The sequence below is a fragment of the Tupaia chinensis genome, unplaced genomic scaffold (assembly GCF_000334495.1).
Source record: "Tupaia chinensis unplaced genomic scaffold, TupChi_1.0 Scaffold000515_1, whole genome shotgun sequence".
Lineage (NCBI taxonomy): Eukaryota > Metazoa > Chordata > Mammalia > Scandentia > Tupaiidae > Tupaia > Tupaia belangeri.
In genome coordinates this window covers 1,898,916-1,918,545 of record NW_006160028.1, presented here as the reverse complement: position 1 = coordinate 1,918,545, position 19,630 = coordinate 1,898,916, and the positions used below count along the sequence as shown (strand labels likewise).

The 19,630-nt window shown below is 38.7% G+C and overlaps 1 protein-coding gene across 1 annotated transcript in view; it reads right to left on the bottom strand.

The window, feature by feature from the left end:
• Window positions 1-19,630, bottom strand: part of P3H2 (prolyl 3-hydroxylase 2) — a 179,307-nt gene that overhangs the window by 133,572 nt on the left and 26,105 nt on the right.

The following is a 19,630-nucleotide window of genomic DNA, read 5'->3' as shown; positions in this document are numbered from 1 at the left end:
CTCCAAAATATATATATATATATATAAATAATGAGCAATAAACATATTTTTTAAAATTAATGTTTATAATTTTCATATGTGTATTGACAAGATAAATTTTAATCCATCAAACTTTAATAATTTATTTAAAATATAGTCTAGAGAGTTGGCAATTTTCTAGGAATTAGAGATTTTCACTCAGTGCTATTTATAGCATTAAGTGGTACTAATTTATTAAGATAATTTAGCAATATGACATATATAATATATTATTACATATAATAATACTGTTATATATTATAATAATATAATGTTTTGTTGCTTTTGATATATATTATAATAATATAACATAATATATATATTAACATCATAATATATAATGTAATTATATATTATTACATACAATACTACAATAATATATCATCTATATGTTCTATTGTTCAATCACATATATCATATATATATGATATAAAGTCAAAATTACTTCTTGGGAACTAGCAGTTAGTGTAATGGCTATGTCGCTGGATTCCCACGTAGTCGACCGCGTTTCGCGTCCTGGACTCAGTGGCTTAGAACTCATGCCGGGCGCGTTGCGTGCATGCCCAAGATCCCGAGAGGAGAATGGAGGAGAAGGATTGCGGCGTGACCATCCCCTCTAGGGGGTGATTTCTCGCTTTCTGTCTCTATGTCTCTCTCTGTTTGTCTGGCGAGCGCATGCGCCCTATAGCGAAAACCTCTCAAAAAAAAATTACTTCTTGATCTATGTGCTTGTAGAGAGGACACTGTGTTAGCAGGCATGAAACAACATTAAACAATATTAACCTTGTACATGTCCAGCAGAGCTCTTTGGTAATCAGGTACGTTGTCAATGAATAGTAATACTTGGGAATAAATATTTATCTTTTGAGTAGTAGTTCTCAGCAGTGGGCTTAAAATATCAGTAAACCAGGCTGTAAAGAAATGTGTTACCATCTAGGCTTTGTCATTCCATTTATAAAGCAAAAGCAGTGTAGCCTCATCATCATTCTAAACGGCGTTAGATTTCTAGAATGATTAAAGACTACTGGCTCTAACTTGAAGTCAACAGCTGCATTAACCTCTAACAAGAGAGTCAACCTTTCCTGTGAAACTTTGAAACCAATGACTTCTCGTCTCTAGCTATAAATGTCCTACACAACGTCTTCCTATAGTATAAGGTGGTTGGTCCACATCGACTGTCTGTTGTTTAGTATAGCCTTCTTCATCAATTCTTTTAGCAATTGCACTTTCATGTCATGAAGATGGCTACTCCTTAAACTTCATGAAACAACCTCTGTTAGCTTCAAATGTTTCTCTTATGGCTTTCTTACCTCTCTCAGCCTTCATAGATTTATGGACTTGTGCCCTCAGGCTTTTGCTTAGTAGAATGATGTGGTTAATTTGATCTGTCTAGACCACTAAAACTTTCTCTATATCAGCAATAGAGCTGTTTCACTTTCTTTTCTTGTCATTTTTTTTTTGAGAGGTTTTGGCTATAGGGTGCGTGCGTTTGCCAGAAAGACAGAGAGAGACAGAGATACAGAAAGTGAGAAATCACCTCCTGGGGGGATGGCCACATTGCAATACATTCTCCTCCATTCTCTTCTAGAGATCTTGGGTATGCATGCATATGCACCCAGCGTGAGTTTTAAGCCACCGGGTCCAGGACTTGAACCATGGTCAACTATGTGGGAGTCCAGCAACATAGCCATTATACTAACTGCTGGTATCTCACTTTCTTATTCACATGTTCACTGAAGAAGCACTTTTCCTTCAAGAACTTGTCCACTCCCCCCACAATTTGACTACTTGAGTCATGTAAAATGTCTACTTTTTTATCTACATTGACTTTAGAATGCCTTCCTCACTAAGTTTAAACATTTCTAATATTTTCATGTACAGTGAAAAAAGTGAGACACTTCCTTTCACTTTAATACTTGGATGTCATTGTAGAAGTATTGATTAGTTTAATTTTGATATTATTAAATCTCAGGGAATAGAGGAGGCCCACGGAGAGAGAGAGAAACTAGGGGAATGCTTGATCTATGAAGCATTCAGCACACAAACGATGTTCATTGTTTTTAAGTGTGAAGTCTTACAAGGTGCAGATCATGATGCCACAAGCCATTTACAACAGTAAACTCAAAAGCTATTGAATACAGGGGTCGGCAGATGACATGGTGGTTAAGGGCACTGGACTCCCACATGGCTGATGGCGGTTGAGTTCTGGACCTGGCAGCTTGCTTTCTCACTTTCCCTCTCTCTCTCACCCTCTCACTCTGTCCCTCTTGGGTCAAATATAAATAAATAAATGAATAAGCAATAAGTTAAATGAAATCATAATTTTTTAAAACTAAAGGCCATTGAATACAGACTGCCATAAAAGGTATAATAATAATGAAAAAGTTTGAAATACTTCTGGAATTATCAAACTGTGACACAGAGACATGAAGTAAACACATGCTTTTGCGGAAAAAGTTTACTAACAGACTTATAAGATGCAGGTTTGTTGCAAACCTTTAACTTACAGAAAACACGATATTAGCAAAACTCAATTGAGCAAAGCACAGTAAAACAAGGAACACCTGTACTCCAGCATAAGCAAAAGACTGGATGCTTTAAAAAGTCAGGAAACTTGGATCTTACTTTGAGTATTCATGAAAAAGCTATGTGATGCTGACAAAACCACTCAGTCATGTGCTATCTCAGTTTCCTAATTACTAAAGTATAATTGGATCCTTAAATCTTAAGATCCCATTTATTCAATGATTATTATACACTTAATTTAAATGCAAAATGCTATAATTCTAAATTTATACTTTCTTACTAAAGACATTATAGTGAAGAGAAAGAAAGTGAACTCTCTTAATCTCACAATGTGATTCCCATATTTACAAAAATTGTACATATATTAATATTACAGAAACAATCCCATCTAATCACAGTCATGAGATGAAATACAGAGAGACAAATCTAGCATCTCCTTAACCAATCTCTCTTGATTTTCAGCTATTTGTTTCATGCCTTTTCTCTTACTTTCTCCTGCATCCTCTTAGTTCCTCTTTATAGATTATAAAAATAAGAAAGAAAAAAAATCTGAAAATTCAATAGAGCGATACAAATATACACAGAGAATCATATCCTTGAACATAAGAACACCTCTGTCCATGATCACTTTCTTCTTTTTAAACCTTTTCCTCTTGGTTAGAGAGATTTGTCCTCTAACTTTGAACTGGGCTTCTCTTCACTCACTCTGAATGAGGATGTCTGACAAACAGCTCTTCTTTCAGATACCATTCACCTACTCCACCCTCATTAACATGTAATGAGGGTGACATTGTGACTAAGGCAGAGATAAAACAGACAGAAACCCTGTTCTCAAGGAGCCATCATCTAGTAGTGAAGAGAAGACTAGAACCTGAAACAACTGCCATGCAAAACAGAAAGGAGTAAGTGTGTTAAGATGGATATAAAATCGAATGGAATTTCTGAGAAGAAAGTTTCCACAGAAATGCGGCATGGGAGAGAGTCTTAAAGAACGGAAAGGACTGGGGCATGCAGAGATGAAGGGGGAGAAATACCAAGGAAAAGAGAAGTAGGAGAGAGACTGAGTTGTTTTTTAAGGTACCCCAAAATGATTAGTGATCAGGCTAAAACAGGCTAGGTCAGACCCCAAATGCCTTGAATTCCAAGCTAAGGCACTTAGACTTTGTACCTCATGCAGAAATCATTACAGATTGTGTTTTGGAGGAGCAACAGTATTGAATCTGTACTTTAGAATGATTCACAGTTAAGCTTCTCCAGACTAGAATACTTTTTGTAGATTTATTGACCACCTTTCAGGGGAAACTAGAACACAGCTTAGTCTTGCACTGCTCATGATAATACAAACTGTAACTTGACAAGGTATTCAAAGGTATTCAAGGTATTCAAAGTAAATTGGGCAGATTTTATTCCATCTGTTCAGTATTGCTTGGACAACTTTGGGTTTCTTTCTTCCTTGGCTCAATCTTCAATAGCAGCAGTGGTAGTTTCCAAACATCTTACAGTATGAAAATACACACATGCGCACTAGTGCACGTACACACACACACACACACACACACACAATTAAGGACAAGTGTCCTTAATTTTGAGATATTTATGTGCTTTGGCAAGAACATACTGTAGATTTTGAGAGCCAAGTGCTCCCTGATTTCTGGAATCTTGACAAGAAAGAGGATGTGTTTGACCATAAACTATTAAAAGTCAGAACATTCCCTGAAGTTCTTTCCTGGCTCTAAAAAATGGAATGCTGGGCAATCCTTCAGTTCAGTGAAGTGCTACTCTAATCATTCAAAGATGAGGCTTTAGCTCCATTACAGTCCCAGCAAAGTGAGAGGCCTGCTCACTAACCACAGATTCTCCTCCCCCTTGTGACTTCAGCAACCATGTGCTACAGGATTAATAAAGGCTGATCTGGGTTGGTGACACCAGGCTGTGGTCCTGGAACCAAATCAGGCTGAATATCTCATAAGATATTGTCATCACAATTCCGGCTTCATTCATCTGAGGGAAGGGATCCTCACTGAGAAACATGACTTATTCAAAGCCACTCGATTACCTGGTGGATTAATACCAGGTCTCTCCAAGTTCACATAAGACACATCACACTGCCTTCTCCTGTAAACAGTACGGAGTCTAGAGTTTACCTCTGTAACATGATTCACTTAATCAATAACTTCAACTGCCTCAAAAAGTTCTGAAGGTAAGCAAGTTAAAATTCTCTTTAGGCTTGCTGTTTTTGAGAAAGTGTTTTACATTCTTAATGGTTTAAAACAGTACCATTTTACCTCAGGGTATCATTAAAAATGTCTAAGCCTCCTATATCCACTGCTTAATCTGTAATTAGGAGTATGAATCTGAAAAATAAGCAAATAAAAATATAAAAAAACAGAAAAGAGGTGGGAAAACTTTCCTGACTGTTTTTGCTCTGTTTGATTCTGACTCAGTCCCACTGGCATGCATGATTCAACAGTTTATGTCAAACACAAATTCCAGCCCAGTGGCCTCCATCGACATGTTCTCATTCCTGAGTCTGACGGCAGACCTGGTCTCCTAGCAACGCTGAACATTTTCTCTGCCTAGTCATCTGTAGCAATTGGCTCTTTTTCATGGCTGTCCTTTTTTCATCCTCAGTCCAGACAAATCAAAACCTCCCATGCCACCAAAAGTGTTTGACGTCTGGATTCAGATCTGAAAAATCAGTTGAGATTTAATTTCTTCCCTCTCCTCCTAGATCATCCTCTCCCCTTTCTCTCTTTTTCTTTTTCTATCTTACACACACACACACATACCCACAAAGAAAATAGGCCTAAAATCTGTCCTGGGTGATGGTTACACCATCTAGTACAAAAGCAAGTATGGAATACCTCTTACCTATTGCTAAAATTAGAAATTTGTCTCTTTGACTTTTTTAGTTACCTCCTCTTGTAAAAAGGAATGATAACTATCCAATGAATGATAAAGGGTTTTAGAACAAATACTGCAGAGATGTTAGTTATGACATTAACTAGACTGGTTTTAATGTTAAACAGGAAATGTCCTTCAGACATGTATTTAGAAAGAAAGAAAACATATTACAAATCTCTGAAATTACTATAAATACTCTTCCTCCCATCCTTTATAGAGGAGGAAATTGAGCACTGATTGGTTGATTTCCTAGGTCATATAGTTGGGAAATGACAACTAGTATTTAAATTCAGTTCTATCTGCTTTAAAGCCTGGCTCATGACCACTGAAAAATACTGTCTCAAATTAGTAAATTAAGGAAGAAGAGGTTCGGTAGCATTCATTTCCACATACTAGTTTCCAGTCCCTTGTATAATTGGTAGGTACTCTGTTAAGAAGGTGGAAGACATGACGCACTCAGGGAAGTGACGTTTTGTGTGGTTGGGACATTAATGAACTCCCAATCATAGGAAACTCAATAAGGAAATGCAGAATTAGGAGCTATGGGCCTATATCCAAAAGGATTCCAGTAAATCATGACCAAATGAAAAAAAAAAAAAACAAAACCTTAAATCTATCTACTGTTCATCAGTGCTTACATGAATTAACTCAATTCTCACAATAATTCTTTTTTAGGTACCATTATTTTTCTAGCTTTACAAATTTGGGTTATTGAGGCAGAGAGGTTAAATGAGTGTCAAAGGTCACACAGCTAATGAGTGACTGAGCTATCAATAGAATATGTACATTGTACATTCAGTCTCCAGAACCCATGCCACACAGCCTCCACCCAGAGTGTTCCGGCTCTTCTGTATCTTCCAGTGAAGGGTGAAAGGGTCAAGGGAGCTGACCATTCTTCCACTCTAACTGAAAACATTAATACATACCGCCTTTGCTACTTCCCTGGAAGAGCAGTATCTTGGTAAGAAAATGACAATCTTATACAGAATTAATGAAATGAAAACAATAGAAGGTTTGGATACACAATCGGAACCAAGGAAACTAAGCCTATTTTTCTCTATCTATGGAATTAAAAGTGATGGTAGTAGCATGCAAAATTGCTCTAACCCTTTCCAGTTTGTGAACTCCTATGTCATTTGGTCTTTCTTCAATGCTCTCCCACCCCATGGGGCTTTTATAGTTGTTGGTCTTCTGTGCTAGGTTGCAAAGCTCTTTGGACATAATTTCCTCTGGTTCTTGCTTTTAATCGGTAGTGATGAATTCTAAGTGCCCAATAACTGACACATGTGTTCTTATTTATTACTGTTAGTCATAGGAGCTTTCATTCAATTCACCTTACATGCAACCAGAACTGCGAAAATGACCAGTTTCATAGCCTTGACTACTGAATTTGCTTCCTCCCTCGATAGATGTTTTGGGAATTCACCAAATGCTGGACCTTGTCCTGAGCACTAAAGATACAATGAAAATTTAAAAATAAAACAAACAAAGAAAATAAATGCGATTTCTGGATTCAAGGAGTGTATAGTCCAGGGACTTTGAGGACTAAGCAAGTCCTGATTTCCCCTAGTTGTTTCTCCTAACCTAGCATGCACTGCCAGTTCTACTTTATTATCCCTTGAGGAAGGGGATGAAGAGGGTTGAGAGCTGCTACTCATCAATCCCTTCTTGTTACCTTGAGCTGTCTGAAGCTATTGGAAGGTCCCAAGATTAATTTGCTTTGGCCAATAGGAGCAATAGGGGGTCATGAAAAAAATGTTACACTTAATCACATTTTGCTTTGCCTGGTTTTCCGTGTCTTACCAGTTTCACTGAATCTTTTTTTCTTAATCGTGATTTGTGATTTACATATAACCATTGTACATCTTTGTATAGTACTGTATGGTTTTTCGAAACACACATCCAGTGTATACTAAACAAATCAAGGATATTCTTGAACATTACATTATGTTGTGCACATTTGATAATAGTGCCACTGTGTTTTTTAAAAGATATATTGAATTATCGATTATATTGAACTCTGCTTAGAGAGTAACTGCAGAAATACAGAGAGTAGGAACTCAGGAGAAAATGAGGAACAGACATAAGAATGCTTACGAACAAATAGAATTAGGTTATAAAATGGTGTTCCACTCATCCAGTACTTCTTCTGGGTTCCTAAGAGGCTCTGATAAAACTTAAATTTGGATAATGAAACATAATAACTTCTAGTCATGTCATGATAAATTTTTTTTGCTTTCATTTTTATTTTTTCAGAGGTTTGTTTTTGTTTTTGCTTTTTTCCCTTAGGGTGTGTGTGCTTGCCAGAGAGAGAGAGAAAGAGACAGAGACAGTGAGAGGAAAAATAAGAAATCCCCCCCCCCCATAGTTCTTCAGTTCCTCCTCCTCCATTCTCCTTTCAAGATCTTGAACATATGCACACTTGTGCCCAGCATGGGTATGATTTTCAAGCTACTAGGTCCAGGATTCAAACTGCAGTTGGCCATGTGGGAGTCCAGTGACACAACTACTATGCCATCTGCTGGCCCCAATAGAAGATTTTATTGTAATTGAAAAGAGAGGTCAGTGTTTGCGCTATAAAACTACTCAATAAAAACCTTTACTATAACTATAATATAGCAGAGAAAGACAAGCTATACATTCTATTATAGTAAAGGCAGAAAGAGTCAACTAGTATAATAATTTGAGGGGCCAGCAGGTGGCATGGTGTTTAAGGCACTAGACTCCCACATGGCTGATAGCAGTTCAAGCCCCAGACCCAGAGGCTTAAAAAACACATCAGGCATTTGTGCCCAAAATCCTGAGAGGAGAATAGAAGAGAAGGAATTGTGGTGTGGTCATCCCTATTGGGGGATGATTTCTCACTTTCTTCCTGTTTCTGCCTTTATCTGTCTAGCACATTCTTACCCTATGGGGAAAAAAATAAAAAAACATTAAAAAAAAAAAAAAGATTTGAAGGCTTGAAAAAAGTTAGAAAAATGGCTATATAGGTCTCGAAAATCAGTTCAGGTGGTAACATTAGGGCCTGACAACCAAATGGAAGAGCATAGTTGAGACCACAGATACGTGGCCAAGCAAGATGCTTTCAGGCAATGCCAATATTTCCACTAGAGCTGGAGAATAAGATATGAGTCATGGGTGCTGGGGCTACGAGGAAGACATCACCGTGTGTAGGCACTGTGGCACCGTATGAGTTTGTCCTCATCTCATGCTTCTCAGATAGTGACACAATATCTGCTCTTATTGGCAGAGTGGTAAAAAACAATATTTGAGCAACTTTTCCCGTTTCCACTAGGGATGGTCTCTGTTAATTCGAAGAGAAAATCATTAAAAAATTAAAATATCCACTTATCAAAGCACCATCTGTGACAGAGAAATGAGAGAGAATGAAATAAACATAGTGACCTTCCCAGAAACTCTCTAAACCCTCTTAATTATGTCAAAAAAAATGCTGATATTTCTTTCCTACACAGATAGGAGTTTTCTTCAGAAGCGTAGGGCTCAGATTCCCATGCCGTGTAGACAGTTGTGATTAATATCCACACTCAGGGGAACCAGCAGTTAGCGTAATGGCTATGTCGCTGGACTCCCACGTAGTCGACCGCGGTTCGCGTCCCGGACCCGGTGCCTTAAAACTCACACCAGGCGCGTGTGCGTGAGTGCCCAAGATCCCGAGAGGAGAATGGAGGAGAAGGGACTGCAGCGTGACCATCCCCCCTGGGGGGTGATTTCTCGCTTTCTGTCTCTATGTCTCTCTCTGTCTGGCGAGCGCACATGCCCTACAGTGAAAACCTCTCCAAAAAAAGAAAATCCACACTCAGTTAAAATGTCTAATGCATATAGTGACTCTGAGCAAACAGCTGGCCTTCCTGTCCTTCAGCTTCACTTAACAGGAAAATCATAAATATTCCTGTCTTGATAGATGCCAGCCATAGGTATTGTCGCTTTTACATTTCATTATCACCCTCAAAATCTTTAGATGAAGGGTTTATTTTGAATACCTTCTACTTTAGCACATAAATTAAGTCAGAATATGAAATGCAGAAAAGCCGACGTGGCCAGAAGAGTCAATGATAGGGTAGGGCAGTAAGAGTATACCTAGCCATTCATTTTAACAAAATACAAATCAAAGAGTACAGAAATGTGCTGAATTGCTAAGGTTTTCTGAGACATTGGATGTAAGGCACGTAACTCAAGAGGCTAAGCACAGTCATAAGGCTGACCATGGCTCAAGAGGAACCTGGATGCAAGTCTTGAATGTGAGAATCTTAATCGTGAGAATATGCCCAAAGCAGTTTTGGCTCCCTTATCTAAAAAAAGTTAGTAATAATGTCTACCTCAGGAGTTTTGCCTGGGAATAGAAGGATTTATAAAGGTGATGCCTTTAGCAGAGTGCTTTGCAAAGAGTAAATGCACAAAATGGGTTAATTACAACCCCTAATATTAATAGTAAATGCAAGTGGAGAATCGCTTTTAGAGACACATCATAGACACATGTATATTTTCTTAAAAAATTAAAATTTCATTGTAATGATATTTTAATTAAGGATTATAATAATCCAAGTTTAGATAAATGAATATGTATACATAATCAATTTTTCATAATGCAGAGGATCATAGAGCTTATCTGCATTCACCTAAAGTTATCAAACTTCCAAAATGAAGCAGTTAATACTGGCATTAATGTCTTATCTCTTATTTAAAAAGGTATTTTCTAAGGTTTTGTGGGTTTTGTTTTTGTTTTTGTTTTTGTTTTGTTTTTTTTGAGAGGTTTTTGCTATAGGGCATATGTGCAAGCCAGAAAGACAGAGAGAGACAGAGAGACAGAAAGAGGGAAATCACCCCCCAGGGTTGATGGTCACGCTGCAATCCCTTTTCCTCCATTCTCCTCTTGGGATCTTGGGCACGCCCACACACTGGTGTGATTAAGCCACCGGGTCCAGGACTCAAACTGCAGTCGACTACGTGGGAGTCCAGTGACATATCCATTACAGCTGCTGCTGGTCCCTATTTTCTAAAGCTTTGAAAGCTCAATTAGAAAAATAACTTGGAGCCTTACATCTTCAGTATAACTTATTTAAGAACACATTTGACCTGAGAAATACAAGACATCTTAAAGTATTTATGAAAAAGACAAGAAGCATAAATATTCTTGTCTTTTTCAAAGAGTAACAATTACAAAATAATAGGGAATTAAAAATTAATCTGTAAACCATCAAGGCTTTATATGTTTTGTGACCGCATGTATTAAGTTATATCGTGATGAACGCCTAAGAACAGGAAACATTAAAGCCACCCGAAGTGTGAGGGAAGATGTGATGCCTCATCTACATCAAAGGAGGAAAATCCATACCATTTCTATTTGGATAAGAAAAAGGACTCAAAGAACTCAACTCCCTGGTGTGTGTGTTGGATTAAAAACTATAGCCTACATAAATATCCTCAGGACTAGAAAAAAAAAATCCACATGTGCAAAAAGGAATAAACCACTGTCAAAGGATTTTTAAGTGATAATCTTTTAACTAGGGAAAACTGAAGGCATAGAAATTGCATCTGTCATCAAAGGGTCCTCCCTTCTAAAAATGTGTAATTATGGTGTGTCCTGCCCCATAACAGGCATAAAGGCAGCTCTATATAAAAATCTTTCTAAACTTAACTGAGTACAAGAATTTCCTAGGCACTCACGAAGTGTCTAATCCAGTCTCAAATCATGTATAGCCTCTTGAACATTTCAGATTAACATCAGACGTTTCTTCTCTACCCTTTGCAAACTGCACCCAAGAGCATCCCTTGGCTCCATGAAACAGACTCTTGTGTTACAACTCCCACTGGGCCTGTAGCTGTGTTCAGACAAAGCAATGCTTACTGTTCAAAAATAAACAAAGAATAACCACAAACTCAGTTGGATTTTGAAATGAAAATTTGGATATTTTCAGTATAATAACATACTCTTTCCTCATTATTTGGGAGAAAAAAAAAAGAAATTCTCAAATCCAAGAGTATTTCTCAAAGCAATTTACACTCTCATGAGAAGGCAATTTGAAGAGTGGTATATACCCTCTGCAATTTAGCTAAGGTCACACAACCAATAAAGAGCCAAGTCAGGATTTGAATCTATCCATGAAGTTACAATTCAAATGAGTATGTTATGAGTCCTGTGCAGAGAGACAGGATTTTCTAAATAATTCCTCACAATTCAGTTCCTTTACTCTGCACCAAGGCCTCTTCAATGTGTTTGCATCTAACAAGCTTCAGAACAGAAGGCTAAATAAAATGTCTCTGCTCACAAAGGGAACGTGGAAGGCAACTGATCTGATGACCTTTTAACAAACATTTGCCGCCACTTTAAATGACACATGAGTGGCATTCTTTAACATATAAAGTATTCAGAAAGTTGTCTTCATTTTCTCCATCTCTTGGCCAGAAGACAGCCTTTAGTCTTACCTCACATTACTTATAAGACCTAAAAGCATATTTAAGAGGCACAGAATCCCAATTGTGAAGCCTGTATAAAAGCTAAGAGCCCGGCCATCGTAATAATCAAATAAATGAATAATCTTGGGTGCTAATGCTAAATTGTTAGTCTGCCAAGTGGTTTTCATTTTTAAATTTTATCAATATTAAATGTGGAATGAAACATTCATATAAAAATATACCAATTCTATGAAATGCCTTTTATTTCATTTTTTAAATTTTCCTATAATGAGATAATATAAAACAAAGCAAAATACACAAGTTTAAGGCATAGTCTTTGGCTCCACCATTTTCTAAATTGACCTTTTTTTTTTTTTTTTTTTGCCAGTCTCCTCAATCTGTAGAGCAGACTTAATCTCTCTCTCAGGTGACTGAAGTTAGTATAAGGGCACTTTCTAAATTTCATAGCTCTCTATCTAAGGGTAATTCCTGTGTCTTAACTTTTATTGCAAGTTTAAAAAAGGAAAGTTAAAAAAAAAAAAAAGACTAACCATAAAGTCTTGGAGAAACACTGGATCATATTAATCCCAAATGTGGAGTTAAAGGGTGTATGTTGCTTTAGCCTAAGGTCTGTGTTTGGAGAGTAGACACTGGATTACTCTCACACTGCTCCTGGTGACATGCACATTCCAGCCGTAACAACTGAGGCTTACAGAATTGTGGCTTTTGTTCAGGGTCACAGTAAACTAGAGGGAGAAGAAAGCTGGAGTACTATGCTTTTGCTACTGTATAACATGAGCTCCGATGACACAATCATTTGTGGTGACATAGTCATGTTTGTTGATACAGACATAGTTTTTTTTTTTCTTTAATAATATTGCCAGAGGGCACACATGCTGAGCAGAAGGACAGGGAGACAATGAGAGAAAGTGTGCTCCTGTGGGGAATGGTCACAGTACTGTCCCTTCTCCATTTGCCCTCCTTTCAGGACTTTGGGCATGCACACACACATGCTAGTGTGTTTTTAAACCATCAGGTCTAGGACTCAAACCACAGAGTTTGGCCATGTGGAATGTGGATCCAGTTCCCCTGACCACCAGGCTATAGGCTGACCTCATACAGCCATGTTTAAAAATAGCTAACTCCTTGAGATGCTACGTTCTCTGAATACATGGGTTACATACAAAAGTTCCTTTCTGAATGAAGAAAAGAAATACTGCCACAGAAGGAAATTGATTGATTTCCCAATTGCTTGACAAGCGCCTATACAAAGTATCTGGCACTTTGCAGTTCTACATAGTCTGATAGATTAAATATGTTCCTTATAAATAAACAACTCTTTAAAACTGTTGCTCTTATTGGCACTATATATTATTCCATTTGGCAGCTTATTTTTTCATTATTCTACAGCTATATTGTGAGAGTCAAAAAATGAAAAGATTTATACTCAATTTTCTTGTTATTTTTAATCAATAAATTTAATGAGATTAATTTTATTAAAATGAAAACTTTTAGCTAGCATTTAAAAACATACTACTGTTGGGACCAGCAGGTGGCATGGTGATTAAGGTGCTGAACTCCCACACGGCCAACCGCAGTTCAATTCCTGGACCTGGCGGCTTGAGAGTCATACTTGGTGCATGTATGTGGGTGACCAAGATCTGGACAGGGGAGTAGAGAAGAAGAGATTGCAGCATCTCAACCTCCATGGGGTGGGGCTGATTTCTCACTTTCTCTCTCACTGTCTCTCTCTGCCCGTCTCTTAAAAAAAAAAAAAAAAAAAAAGAAAGAAAAAAAGAACTACTGCCATGAAAATTGTTCCTATTTGGTACCAGCAGATGGCGGAACAGTTATGTCACTGGACTTCCATGTAGTTGACAGCATTTCAAGTCTTGGAGCTGGTGGCTTAAAATTCATGCAGGGCATGTGTGTATGCATGCCCAAATTCCAAGAGGAGAATGGAGGAAAAAGGATTGTGGCATGGCCATCACTCCAGGGCATGACTTCTTGCTTTCTGTCTCTCTGGTGAGTGCACACACCCTATATCAAAAATCTATCTCAAAAACGAGAAAGCAGCTCCTTTTAACTGGTGTTCATGATGAACAAACCTTTTCCAGTCATGGAGCATGCAATGCTTGGCCCTCATATTCTGTCCTCAGCTCTCCCACACGTATACCCCTCTGAGTACTTAGAGTATAGGAGACACAGGAAGCAAGAAGGAGACCCAGTTTTGTTGGACATCTTCACCATGGCTTCTGTGGGTCCCCAGGCAGATGTCAGGTGCTTCATACTGACACCACATGCCTCTGCCCTTAATTTTGTCTCCTGGGGCCCTTGTCACCACCATTCCTGTGAAATGACTAAGGAAGTCCCTGACTGAGTGAATCAGATGTTGAAGTTAATTAAAAATTTCAAAATAGTCATTTGGAACAAAGGCAACACAGGATGGGCCTCCATGTTCCAAGACTGAATTATTAACAACTGCTAATCTCCCTTCCGTCTGACCTTCTGCTCCTGCCCCACACAGCAGTGGACAGTCTACTTGATTCTAAAGAGTGATCACAAATGCCTACTCTATGCGCCATCCTCCAAGTCCTCTACTTCTGTATTTTACCAGTGCAGGGATATAGCTTTCATGGGAATAAGTCATGGAAACATTTGAGGCATGTGAGGGGAGGCACGTCAGGAACTAGAGAACAAATGCTACTTGTTGTGCTGAGGCTTTGCAAACCCATGCAGTCAAACAAATATGGGTAGGACCAGATGGGTGTCCAATTTGTGAGGTCTGTTTAAAAAAGACTTGGATACCACAAAGCTGCCACCCTAAGGCAATTTGGGTTTTCAATTCCATACTTAGCTAGTAAGGCCTGCTGCCACATCTCATTTCTATCACAGAGTGAAGAAGTTATGAATGAGGACCTTTGTTGAGGAGGATTTCTGGGCCTGGCAAAGTCTCGGTGGTTGGTGAGGTAAAGAATTTGTGGTCTGGTGTCTGTGTCATAAAGTGGAAAGAATCTAAGTCAACGAATCCTCTCTGTAGGTAGATTTATCTAGGGCCTTATGAGTAAGTCTTCAGAACTCCTCCTCTGTGGTACAATAGCATCTTTTCATTTTTCTTTATGTACGCTTCATAACCAAATAAACAAGACTATGTCTTCAAATAGATTGGAAAGTTTTTTAGACGATCTTATTTCCTTCCATTTCTCTTTTTCTTTTCCCTGTCTAAACAAAGCACTAAAGAAACACATTGAATAAAATGCTTCCTGAAAATAAAAATATAAATCTGAATATGTATAGATTTTTATACTTACAATTTTTGCAATTCTCACTAACCATCTTTTGGACTCCACATATCTTTACCACCTATTGCCACAGAAAAGAGACTGTATATCTGGGGAATTCTTCATTGAGCACTTAAACATCTTCAAGTCTGTACACATGTTATTCCTCTTAACTGGAGGGACCTACCTTGTTTCCCTCGTCTGGAACCTCTCATTCATGTGCAAGCCCTAACTTCACTGTCAATTTCACATAGAAGGTTTCTCTGACTCATCCGGAGTTCCTTCATCGGGAGTGTTGTAGTCCTCATTTCCTACTTTTAATACCGAGAAATGTGTCTGCCTGCTCCCTCCCAACACTGAAAAAGCAAGTGAATTCTCTGCTATGTACTTTTTATTGGGTTGTCAGGAAAGTCATGACTCTTTTTTTCATAGAAAACACGGAAAATACATCATGACTTTCCTGACAAGCTAACATATTCTTGGGATAGGGATTCTGTCTTGTTTAGTATACCTTGATTGTTCTATAATTAAATATTACAGCTATATTTGTGTGTGTGTGCAAATGAAGAAGAGTATCCATCACAAATAAATCAAAAGGTAGATAATAAAAAACTATATACATTGTCTTTGCTATTAATCTCGGTTTGAAGAAACAAGTTTACCTTCCAGGTTACATTTGCCAAGGAACAACATTAAGCTCAAAGGTGCTGAATGTCTTCTGGCCTGATAAAAGCATTCAGATGGACAGAAGTGGTTCTAAGAGTCACATCGGGCATTTGGAAACACAAAGTGAATATATTTGTTACCTTACCTAAATGAATATATTGAGTAAATGTAAACTTTTCTTAGAGAAATTTTTGCTACATGGCACATGCACTCACCAGAGAAAGAGAGAGAGAAAAAGTGAGCAATCAAGAAATCACGCTCAGAGGAGATGGCCATGCCACAATCCCTTCTCTTCCATTGTCCTCTCAGGACTTTGGGCACACACGCACATGTGCCTGGATTGAGTTCTAAGCCTTCAGGTCTCGGACTCGAACCACAGTCAACTACATGGGAGTCCAGTGCAACCATTACATATCTGCTGCTCCAAGAAAGAGTAAACTTATTTTAATAAATACATATTCTCAATTGCCTGCTCTTCCATAGTTCGTAGTTAATGAAATAACATAACAGGCTACCCCAGGCTATATCCCAGTCTAACTAAGAAATGCAAAAAACTGATATTCCAACATAGACATAGCACAAATGAAAATTTAGGTTAAGAAAAGGGACATCTTACTATCTGTAAAAGGGCATTTGGAACTCTTCTATGTATTTTATGCTAGAAAGCTTTCTGTACAAAAACACTATCTATCTATAAACCTTTCAAAGGAAATCTGGCATAAGCTGGACCCGTCACAAATAGATTACTTGGCTAAGTCTAAAAAGAATAACATCAAGTGGAGTTTTTGAAGAATATATAGACTGACAGACGAAAACAGCATTCTGAGGGTATGAAAGCAAAGGAATGTTAGAAACTCAGTATCTGTCTCTTACATGTTGATATTCTCTGTGAAGTGAGAAGTGAGGCTAGGGGATTAAAGAAAACACCATAAACAAAGGAGCCCAGAGAAGGATAACCTGGATCCCAGGTCATACTATTGTGTCATTAAAAATGTGGGGTCTTATTTTAGACAGAAATGCTTTTTTTTGTTTTTGTTTGTTTGTTTGTTTGTTTGTTTGTTTTGGAGAGGTTTCTGTTATAGGGCGCGTGCGCTTGCCAGACAGACAGAGAGAGACAGAAAGTGAGAAATCCCCCCCCGGGGGGTGGGGTGGTCATGCCGCAATCCCTTCTCTTCCATTCTCCTCTCGGGATCTTGGGCACGCATGCACACGTGCCCGGGGTGATTTTTAAGCCACCGGATCTGGGACGTGAACCGTAGTTGACGACATGGGAGTCCAGCGACATAGCCATTACACTAACTGCTGGTCCCTAGACAGAAATGCTTCTTGGTAGGTCTTAGCTACACAGTATTTCTATCAAAAAGAAATGGTCTCAGCTGAAATAGTATACAAAGGTTATGTAGCTATTGAGGAAAATCATTGATACTAAAATAACCCCATGCCATGTGTCACTCCATCATCAACTCCATCAATCTTTGCCTTACTAGAAAGCAAAACCCTCCAAGAAGACAGCTGTTTAAGACTGGTGTTTAAGAAAATAAACTGCTACTGGAACCAGCAGTTAGCGTAATGGCTATGTCGCTGGACTCCCACGTAGTCGACAGCGGTTCGCGTCCTGGACCCGGTGGCTTAAAACTCACGCCGGGCGCATGTGCGTGCGTGCCCAAGATCCCGAGAGGAGAATGGAGGAGAAGGGATTGCGGCGTGACCATCCCCCCTGGGGGGTGATTTCTCGCTTTCTGTCTCTATGTCTCTCTCTGTCTGTCTGGCAAGCGCACGCGCCCTATAGCAAAAATCTCTCCAAAAAAAAAAAAAAAAAGAAAATAAACTGTGCTTAAAGGAAGGCATAAAATCTAGAAGCTCTTCTCATTAAGAACTATATCTCATTTACATGGCTGTTTTTCAAAATAAGAAGGGCAAAGAAGTTCATGGCATTTTTCCAAAGGCAGAAAGCTGGGTAGTTATCTAATACTAGATAAATTAAACCTGACTTATTAAGACAATTCTTTCTGGGCACCAGGACTTGAACTCTTTTTAGTCTTTCTGGTATATGCCCTTTTATTTCAAGCAGTAAATTTGTCTGTTTTATTTAAGGTAATGAAGCACAAATAACGAGTCACTTTAGGAAGAGCAGAGAAGAACAGATGCGGCAGGGGAAATAACACCCTTTCTCTCTCTGCAACACCCTCTCCTGTAATTCTTGTTTTTGCTCATGGGATCACAACACCTCAATTGCCCAAGCTCTGAGTTAATTCTCATCCCCTATATCACCTTTTTCCTTGTATCCTTGATACAGATACTAACACCTATTAATGCCATTGCCTGGTATCTCACACAGGACCTTCTCTTCTTTCCCCGCAAACTACTCTATATTCTGTTCCTTATTAAATCTTACCTTAGTAGTGTGGGAAATAAAAAAAAAATGCAGAGGAGTAACAGTTACAGATCTGAGTATAAGTGATTCGAAACATCAATTCAGAGAAAAAAATGTTGAGTCACTACCCCATAATAGCACTGTGAAACATCTCAAAAGTTCTGGCGCTATCACAGTGACAGCATGACCCCTCCCTCTAGGGGGTATGGCCATGCCACAATCCCCTCTCCTGTAATTCTTGTTTTTGCTCATGGGATCACAACACCTCAATTGCCCAAGCTCTGAGTTAATTCTCATCCCCTATATCACCTTTTTCCTTGTATCCTTGATACAGATACTAACACCTATTAATGCCATTGCCTGGTATCTCACACAGGACCTTCTCTTCTTTCCCCGCAAACTACTCTATATTCTGTTCCTTATTAAATCTTACCTTAGTAGTGTGGGAAATAAAAAAAAAATGCAGAGGAGTAACAGTTACAGATCTGAGTATAAGTGATTCGAAACATCAATTCAGAGAAAAAAATGTTGAGTCACTACCCCATAATAGCACTGTGAAACATCTCAAAAGTTCTGGCGCTATCACAGTGACAGCATGTGGCAAATGGCACAGACATGGCTGAGTGTTACTTGTCTGCAGTGTTTGATGAACACGGGATAAATGCTATAAAGCTTGGCAAGACCAAAATTAAGGAAAAGTCCTTTTTTTTTAAAGAGAGATTTTTGCTATAGGGCACATGTGCTTGCCCAGAGAGCCAGAGAGACAGAAAGCGAGAAATCGGTCCCCAAAAGGGGATAGCCGTGATGCTATGCCTTCTCCTCCATTCCCCTCTCAGGACTCTGGGACACGCATGCACATGCACCCAGCATGAGTTTGAAGTCACCAGGTCTGGGACTCAAACCGTGGCCAGCCACATGGGTCTCCAGTGTCTTAACCACTATGTCATCTGGGGGTCAATCTTGATTGCAATACAAAGATCATATTCTTTTATACAAGTGAATAGCTGAAGAGTCTGGCCAAGGCTGATCTGGATAGAAGAGTAAAGAGAGGAGGGAAGGACATCTAGGGCATCTGGATAGTTAGTAAGAACCAAGAAATCTTTCACTGGAGCTGTGTCCTCATGGTCAGTAGCTGGATAGTGGACAAAAAGCAAGAACCATGATTAATCATAGACCAGAGCCGAAGTTATCAAGAGAGGTGTCAAGGGGAGCAGGAGAAGAATAAGCATATGTTATTGGAGAGGATTATAAAAAAGTGGTTGTTGCAATCTGGAGTGTTTGTCACAAGAATTAGCAGTGGATACACTGAAAACAATTTTGAAGCAGGTGGATTTTTTAAAGTTTTGCCAAACTCGCCAAGTGAATTGACCCTGGAAAGTGGAGATTAAATACTATAAATTGATATGCATCATTGAAAGACTCCAGTAAAGTCAATGATATACGCCGC